Source organism: Lissotriton vulgaris, chromosome 8 (assembly GCF_964263255.1).
Source record: "Lissotriton vulgaris chromosome 8, aLisVul1.2, whole genome shotgun sequence".
Lineage (NCBI taxonomy): Eukaryota > Metazoa > Chordata > Amphibia > Caudata > Salamandridae > Lissotriton > Lissotriton vulgaris.
Window position 1 is genome coordinate 853815553 of NC_141696.1, and position 8282 is coordinate 853823834.

The window sequence follows — 8282 nt, forward strand, 5'->3', positions numbered from 1 at the left end:
TATATATATCATCAAAGTGTGAATACGAATCTAAAATATTTTGTAATTGATGCAGTCAAGGCAAGCAGACGGGGTGGTGACAGAGAGGCCAAACTCAGAAAACTGGAAGCCTGGTATATCCTCCAGCTTGACACCAAGGCTCCAGGGGGGCTAAATGTAACTGAGGACATGTACACATGCCTCCCATGAAAGATCTCCACACATTTTATATTAATAGTTACTCTTGGCTGTCCTATTGGATTTTGTCTCAGTATCCGGTTACGGGACAGGTACCATATACTCCATATTGAGGTCTGACCCGGCCGGGCAACTTTCCAATTGATGGATGTGGGTTGGGGATCCAATGCCACAGTATGCAATCTTTTTCTTACATTATTCATGTTTATATTTTGATTGGGTCATTTTTTGCGACTAAACTGCTGCTGTATATAAGAGCAATGTCTAAATGAGAGAAGTACACAAAACATCATTAAGACAATACGGGTCCTTATTTCCCATTAGTCTTAATAATATGATGAGTTTTTCATAATTTTTAATCACAATTATTGATTTTTTTCACCACGTGGACTATTGAATTAAGACAAAGAATGAGACTCCTTACAACGATGTGAGGTAGTAGGAGAGGGTCTCTTATGCAAACTGAGAATATTGGTGTATACTAGACATAAGGTTTTAAATATTTTAAGTGTTTTACCTAGGTATGATGAAATGTTCTATGCAGATTTTAACGTTTTATCTACTAGATAGGCTATTTGCACATTTCAGTAATTAATTGGCGGGCTTTGCACAGGTCAAATACTATTTGCACTTTGAATGTCAGTATTAATATGACAAGCTATTTGCACAGTTGCGTATATTGCACATATCTCAAAAATTATTTATTTGATGATGTAATATTTGCACTATTGCGTAATTTGCACAATCTTCATGCATTAGCACTTTAGTCTGACTGATTTGTATTCTGGTATGTACAAACAAGAAAATAAATCGTTTACTGCACTACTATATGACAACAATAGGTACTTGTATTTAACCATGATTTTTGCCTAGTTTTACCGTTAACTGCTTTAACTGAATTTTGAAGTGATTCTCCTCGTTTTACACAAGTTTTACGGTATTTTACCATGATTGTATTACTTTGTGCCAAATATCGCAATATATTGATGTCGAATCTTTATTTACAAGGTGTCTCTAAACTACCATGAAGTATTTTGCCCATGTTTACTCTCAGCATTACCACGTGACTCTGTTGCATTTGAATTCTGGCACTTTAAAAAGAGCATGTTTTCATTGAGAACGTTGTCATGTGAGCAAGGCTCCTCGGAGCCGAATCGTCCTGCGGCTGTATTTGCACTAAATAAAATTCAAGCACTTAACTGTTCCGTGTCCGTGCTATCCTTGCCTGGGCGAAGTTCTGCGTGCTGGGAGCGAGACGCGGCTTTTTGGATATATATATATATGTTTAAAAAAACATTTTTTAGATTATATTAATTATCTATTAGTTTTGATGTTATTTAAGTATTTTAAGTTTTTTTAAGTTAGTTATATTTATTAGTTTATTAATTTTAAATTACTTTTAACTATTTAAAAAAGTCGATATTTTGACTGTCTATATTTTTAACATCGATATTTTTGATCCAATATTTTTGTACTTACCTGTTTGGAGATAGGAAGTCGATATTTTGGCATTCTATATATTTTACTCGATATTTTGGTATCTCGATATTTTTGACATCGATATTGTTTCAGTGATCCCTTTTACACATGATGCTAGTGATTGACTTTTGTTGAAAACCTTTTGTACTCTTCAACAATTGAATGACTTTGTGTGTAATTCTCTAATTGTATTGCTATTGTACTCTCTGCATTAATATATTCCTTAAAAAAATATGTGTAATTCCTTGGTTTCAGGAATATAAAATGGAAGAATGTCTTTAATGAGTTTAAGGAAAGAGCATTTGTCACTAGGCAAACTGCTTATGAAAAGGCTAGGCCCTCATCTATCGGGATCGTTGATACTTTTTACTAAAAGGAGCCCTGGAATATACAACGCCATTCTCAGTGATGAACCCCTTCAAAACAAAATGAGCGTATAACCCATGAAATGTACAATATTTAGGTTCAGAAATTAAATAATTGATTCATGTGTGCTGCTTTGATCTGGCAGGGCCCAGGACAAACTGATGCAGTACAATGTTAAAAATATGTGGGAGGTGGATATCCAGGTAATATGGGAAAATGGACCATACATTTTGTACTTGAGAGATGGTAGCACATCCTTCTTTTTTGGAGTACACAACTACTATTTTAGAACAGACATACTGCAAAAATGCTATTGTTTAAATGGTTGTGTAAATATAACATAGAACAGTAGTACTGACAGTGCTAGGCAAAGGGCAATGCACAAGCCTTTTACACACAGGAAAGAATACCTGCTTCTTATCTTAAGCTATGAATATTAGAATGCAATCAGGGGAAAATGTGTCATAAAGACAACATTTGCTTTAAACAAAAATGTCTTACATAGCACCTACTATCACAGCTTTTGCTTTACCTCCCAAGCAGTAAATAATAGATGTTATTATTATAAGGCAAACACAAGGTGATGATGGATGGAGTGCTGAAACTTTTCATACTTACCCCTAGTCCTAGATCTGGGTTTATTCCATCATCAATCTTTAGCTCACTTTGCCACCCCAGTTAAGACCCAGCCATATGGAAATCAGTCTGAACCTGTGCCTCATGGGAACAGTCCAGCCCAAACTGCCAAGCCAGGTCTTCACTGGAATGGAAACAAGCATCCTGGGACCGGTTTTGACGTAAGACCCCTCATCAGCCAGGCCAGCTTGAATCCAGTGGCAACGTCACGGCTGGGCATACGCTGCAAACGTAGGGCAAACAAAGCAAACACAAAAATATGATGTACGAAGTGCTGAAACTTTTCAGACACTCATCCCCAGTCACACATCTGACTTTAATCCATCATCATTCCTTAGCTCACCTCGCCACCCCAAGTCAGTTTCAGCCATATGCAAATCAGGCTTGACCCTGTGCCCCATGGGAACAGTCTAGCCGGAACTGCCAAGCCAGTTCTTCCCTGGAACGGAAACAAGCATCCTGGGACCGTTTTCGGGGTAACACCCCCAATCAGCCAGGGTAGCTTCAATACAGTGGCGAAGTGAGCAAGGGACCCACGTCTGGACATTCCCTGCAAAATTAGGGCGAACAAAGCAAACACAAGGAGATAATGTAAGGAGTTTTGAAACTTTTCAGACACTTATCCCCAGTCAATCCCCCGTCACAGATCTGGGTTTAATCCTTCATCATTCTTCAGCTCACTTTGCCATCCCAAGTCAGACCCAGCCATATGCAAATCAGGCTTGACCCTGTGCCCCATGGGAACAGCCTAGCCCAAACTGCCAAGCAAGGTCTTCCCCGGAACGGAAACAAGCATCCTGGAACTGGTTTCAGGGTAACACCCCTCATCAGCCAGGCTAGCTTCAATCCATGGTCAAAGTGAGCAAGGGACCAATGTCTAGGCATACCCTGCCAACTTGTGGGTAACTTCAGTTTAAAATAAACTATAACCATGAAAAACAATGGGTATTTCATGTGACCACACATTAATAGGACACATACAACCTCATTAAGGGAAATTGATAACTCTCAAAGTTGTTGAAAGTAGATACATCACTTGTGCAAACTGTGGGTGTAAACAAGGTATTACAAGGGAAATTATGAGGGCCTTTCAGGAATTTCATCTTAGGGAATGTTAAAAGTTTAACCTATTAATTGTCATTTATTCTGCATTGCTCAAGTCAACAGTACTCTCTGTGTCATCAAATATACTTTCCATTGAGAAATCCTGTAGGTAAGTCTACAGAATAGTAGCAAGATATCTTTAATTGCCTTAATAGGGTAAAATGGACAGTCGTAATGTACGATAATCCTACATATGAACTGTGATGGGCTCAGCTGACCTATGCACTTGTTAAAATTCGCCTCTGTTTATTTATGTATATATTAATGCATTTGTTAAGTACAATCCTCACAAAGGTATACAAAGAAAAGACAATTTCAGACGAAAGTAAATTCTACAGATATACGAAGGCTCTGGGATTAAGTTGCTCAACCCTCATACCTGATTTCTGTGCTGGCGCTGGGTGCTCTTTTCTACTCGACGCTGCTCCTCGCCCCTTGCTCTGAGAGTCCCCCCGATGCCGCTTCCTGCCATCCACGGCCGCCGAGCGGGGGACTCCAGTTCCCAGGATCCTTTGTCGACGCCCTCTAACGACGTCATACCTGCACCTGGAGGAGCTTAAAACATCGTGCAGCCCCGGTGGAGTGGGCGCTGCTCTTCTCGGCTCTGGGATTAAGTTGCTCAACCCTCATACCTGATTTCTGTGCTGGCGCTGGGTGCTCTTTTCTACTGCACGCTACTCCTCGCCCCTTGCTCTGAGAGTCCCCCCGCTGCTGCTACCTGACATCCGCTGCTGCCGAGCGGGGGACTCCAGTTCCCAGGATTCTTTAGCGACGCCCTCTAACAACGTCATACCTGCGCCTAGAGGAGCTTAAAACATCTTGCAGCCCCCGCGTCACAGGTCCGCGCGCAGGACTGCACCGGGCTAAGCCTGGGACAAGGGCGGGCAGTTCCTAGGCTGTCACAGGCCAGAGGAGGTTGGGCTGGGCCCACGCCCACCCCCTTTGAGGCTCATCTAACCGAGTAAAGGTACTGTTCTCACATCTATAGTCATCGCCTGTTGTTAATCCCACTCACTGCCCTGGTGTGCGAGCTATTGCCCTGTTCATTACTTTTTTTATATAGTGTGTAAGACGGCATTACTCATTGACTATGTCTAAGTTAACACTGAGCAAATGATCCGTGACAAATTCTAATGGTACTTTGGACGATTTCATCTCAAGAGCGGAGGCATTTGTGGAACGCTAGATAGATCTTGTACAGGGAACATTCTCCTTGGACCCCTCTAAATTGCTGACCTATGTAACTAACATGGACACGCCAATATTGGAACATTCCTTATCACGAACTGTCCAAGTTATGCAAAATACAATCACTGGGAGTCCTTCTGTGGATTCCATTTCGACTATAAAACAGGTCACAGATAACTTAGCGGTAAGCCCTGGCATCTCGAGCAGATTGCCGGCTGCAAGGGCTTCAGGGGTTAAGGTTCAATCTAATGGTGAGAAGAGTGATAACCCAAACAGGAAGAAGAAGATCACCCAGAAAAAAAAAACAGTTACTAAAGGGGGGTCACACGTAAGGAAACAGTAACTCCAGTTCTTATATCTAGGTCCATGGGTACTAAAAGCGAAGGCATTTATCTTAATGAATCTCCATGTCACGATTCTTGTCGCCTCAGGATCAGGGTGATGCTGAAAAGAGGTCCACCTCCTGATTTCCCCACACTCTGACTGTACAGAAAACACAGAGTGTAGAGGTAATCAAGCGAGGGATAAATCAGGGAAGGTAAGGAAAGGGACTGGAACGGAAGGGACAGCTGAAATGACAAGAAGAAAAGAGTTATCACATCAGTTCTAACTACTCTCATTCAATTCTCGCTATTGAAACGATACATACCAAATAAATCAGGAGGGGACCTCTGCCTCTCTATACCATAGATACTTCTCTATAGACAAATGCTGCCTGTAAGAAAACCACTGATTACCAATAGTTCGAACAAACATCAAAATACATCAATGAAGATATGATACCACACACATACCCATTTTACGCTTCCCTGGAAATGATAAAGGTTCTCTCCAGTAACCCAGTGAAGTAATGTGTAAAAATTGAACCTCAGTTTCAAACACTGAAGTGAAATGGCTTCTAGATAGTCTTGCAAACGAAACACGTTCTCTAAGAACAAAAATGTAGCACACGAAATAGTATTCCTAGCTGGGCCCAACTAATTAGGGAACACTAACAAAAATAGAAACGAACGAAAAGATACCTCCTTAAGAGGCATACCAGTTAGTAACCGATAGGTACACCAGTCAGAGTTCTTTGGTTGCAAGCCTTCTCGATAATCCTCCAGTGGCCGTTCTTCCTAGCGACGTTCGCTCGAGGAAAGGAACAAACCCTAACCAGTTTTCTTCTATTCGAATCCCAAGGCACTCAAATCCAAACGGTTCCTGGAAACAAAGCTCCAACCACGGTAAACCTTCCCTCGCGGCACCCGCACGCGAACGGGTAAGGCTAGGACAAGGAAACGCCCTCTGTAGTTCTTGCTCGCAAAACCAAGTTCTCCGCCGCTATTCGTTTCCTTTTCCGCGGCAGCCGCTCACGGAAAGATAACGGCAAACTCCAAAAGTTCCAAAGTCTTTGATCCTGGATAGTAGTTCCCAAAACATAGAACTCGACACCAACACTCACAGGTTCAAAAGAGTAATCACTTACGAAGCCCCCTAGTGGACATCATGAATATATAGATTCAGTTCTACACCCATTTTAGCATTATGGGAGTTGTAGTTCGGTAGGCGCAAATACGCAAACCCTGACAGTAGGCCCTCCTTATTGGTGCCTTCTAGCCCCAGGCTTCCCCGGATTCTGGGCATGGAACCTTCGAACAGCAAGAGGGGCATGCACTCCCGTACACGGTTCCGAGGAGTCATCCTCCGAAGTGTACCCCTTCCACGAGATCAAGTACCACAGCTTCCCTCTTCGGTATTTAGAATCCAGGATACGACGTACCTCAAACTCCAGCTGGCCGTCTCTCACTACTGGAGGGACCTCTTGACGTCGTCCCGTTTTGGCTGGTTTAAGTAGACTGCAGTGAAATACCGGATGTATCCGTAAGGTGGCTGGCAGCTTCAGCTTGTATGCCACTGGATTCACCACCCGCAGTATTTCATATGGTCCGATAAACCGAGGGTGGAAGATGCTGCGGTTGCGAAAACGGATGTTTTTTGTCCACAGCCAAACCTTATCCCCCACCTGGTATACTGGACCCTCCTGACGACCCTGATCTGCCCACTTCTTGTACGAGAACTTCGCCTTTTCCAAGTGCAACTGAACCCGGCGATGGATCTTCAACAATTCCTTCATCCGGGCAGCAACGGTAGGATGGTTTTGCACATCGCTAGGAATAGTAACAGGCAAGGTGTCAGCATGATAACCCGTGTTGGCACAAAACGGAGATTCCCCCATAGAACTATGCCAAGCATTGTTGTAGGACAATTCGGCCAGCCACAACAACGATACCCATGAGTTCTTAGCCACTTCAGCGTAGCATCTCAGGTATTTTTTAAGAGTTTGGTTCAGCCTCTCCGTTTGGCCATCGGACTGGGGATGGAAACTCGTAGACAAAGCATCCTTCACTTGCAGGGCCTTACACCATGTATGCCAGAACCTAGCGACAAATTGCGGCCCACGATCTGAAATGATGACTTTGGGGATTCCGTGCAACCGTACCACTTGGGTCAACAACAACTGCGCTGTTTGAGCTGCTGTAGGGAGATTTCGACATGGAATGAAATGTCCCATTTTTGTCATGCTATCCAACACCACCAAGATGGCATCACAACCTTTATCCATCGGTAGTCCCAACACGAAATCCATGCTTAACACTTGCCAGGGCCTAGAGGGGGTAGGTAGTGGCATCAGCAACCCCTTACTCCTGGATTGTTCATTCTTAGCTCTTGCACATGTCTCACACTGATCAATCCAAGTTTTTACGTTTTTTGTCATTCCCATCCACCAAAACTGTTGTTGTAACACCTGAATGGTCTTCTGATGACCCGGATGACCAGCAACCATGGCGTTGTGACACCAATTAAAGGCCATCAAACGCAAGTCATGCGTGGGAAGGAACAAGGCGTTATTCCGCATTGGCAATCCATGTTTCAGTGTGCGTTGCTTTTCTTTCCCAGCCCACAACTGCCATTGGGATACGGAGCGTTGTTTACGTACCGCTTCAATAAACTGCTCGACTGTAGTGGCACATACCACCCTCTCGGGAGGTAGAATTGACAACTGCTCTCCTTTTGAAGACGCTTCAGAATCCATTTGACAGGACAACGAGTCCGCCTTTTTGTTGTCTGCCCCGGGACAAAAAGTAATAGTAAAATCGTACTCCGCGAAAAACAACATCCAACGCATTTGTTGTTGCGAAAGGTGCCTTGCCGTCTTCATATATTGCAGGTTTTGATGGTCAGAGAACACCGTAACAGGATGTTGTCCCCCCCATAAGTAAGGCCTCCACTCCTGAAATGCCCTCTTCACTGCCAGTAGTTCTTTTTCTGCCACTGTATAATTCACCTCT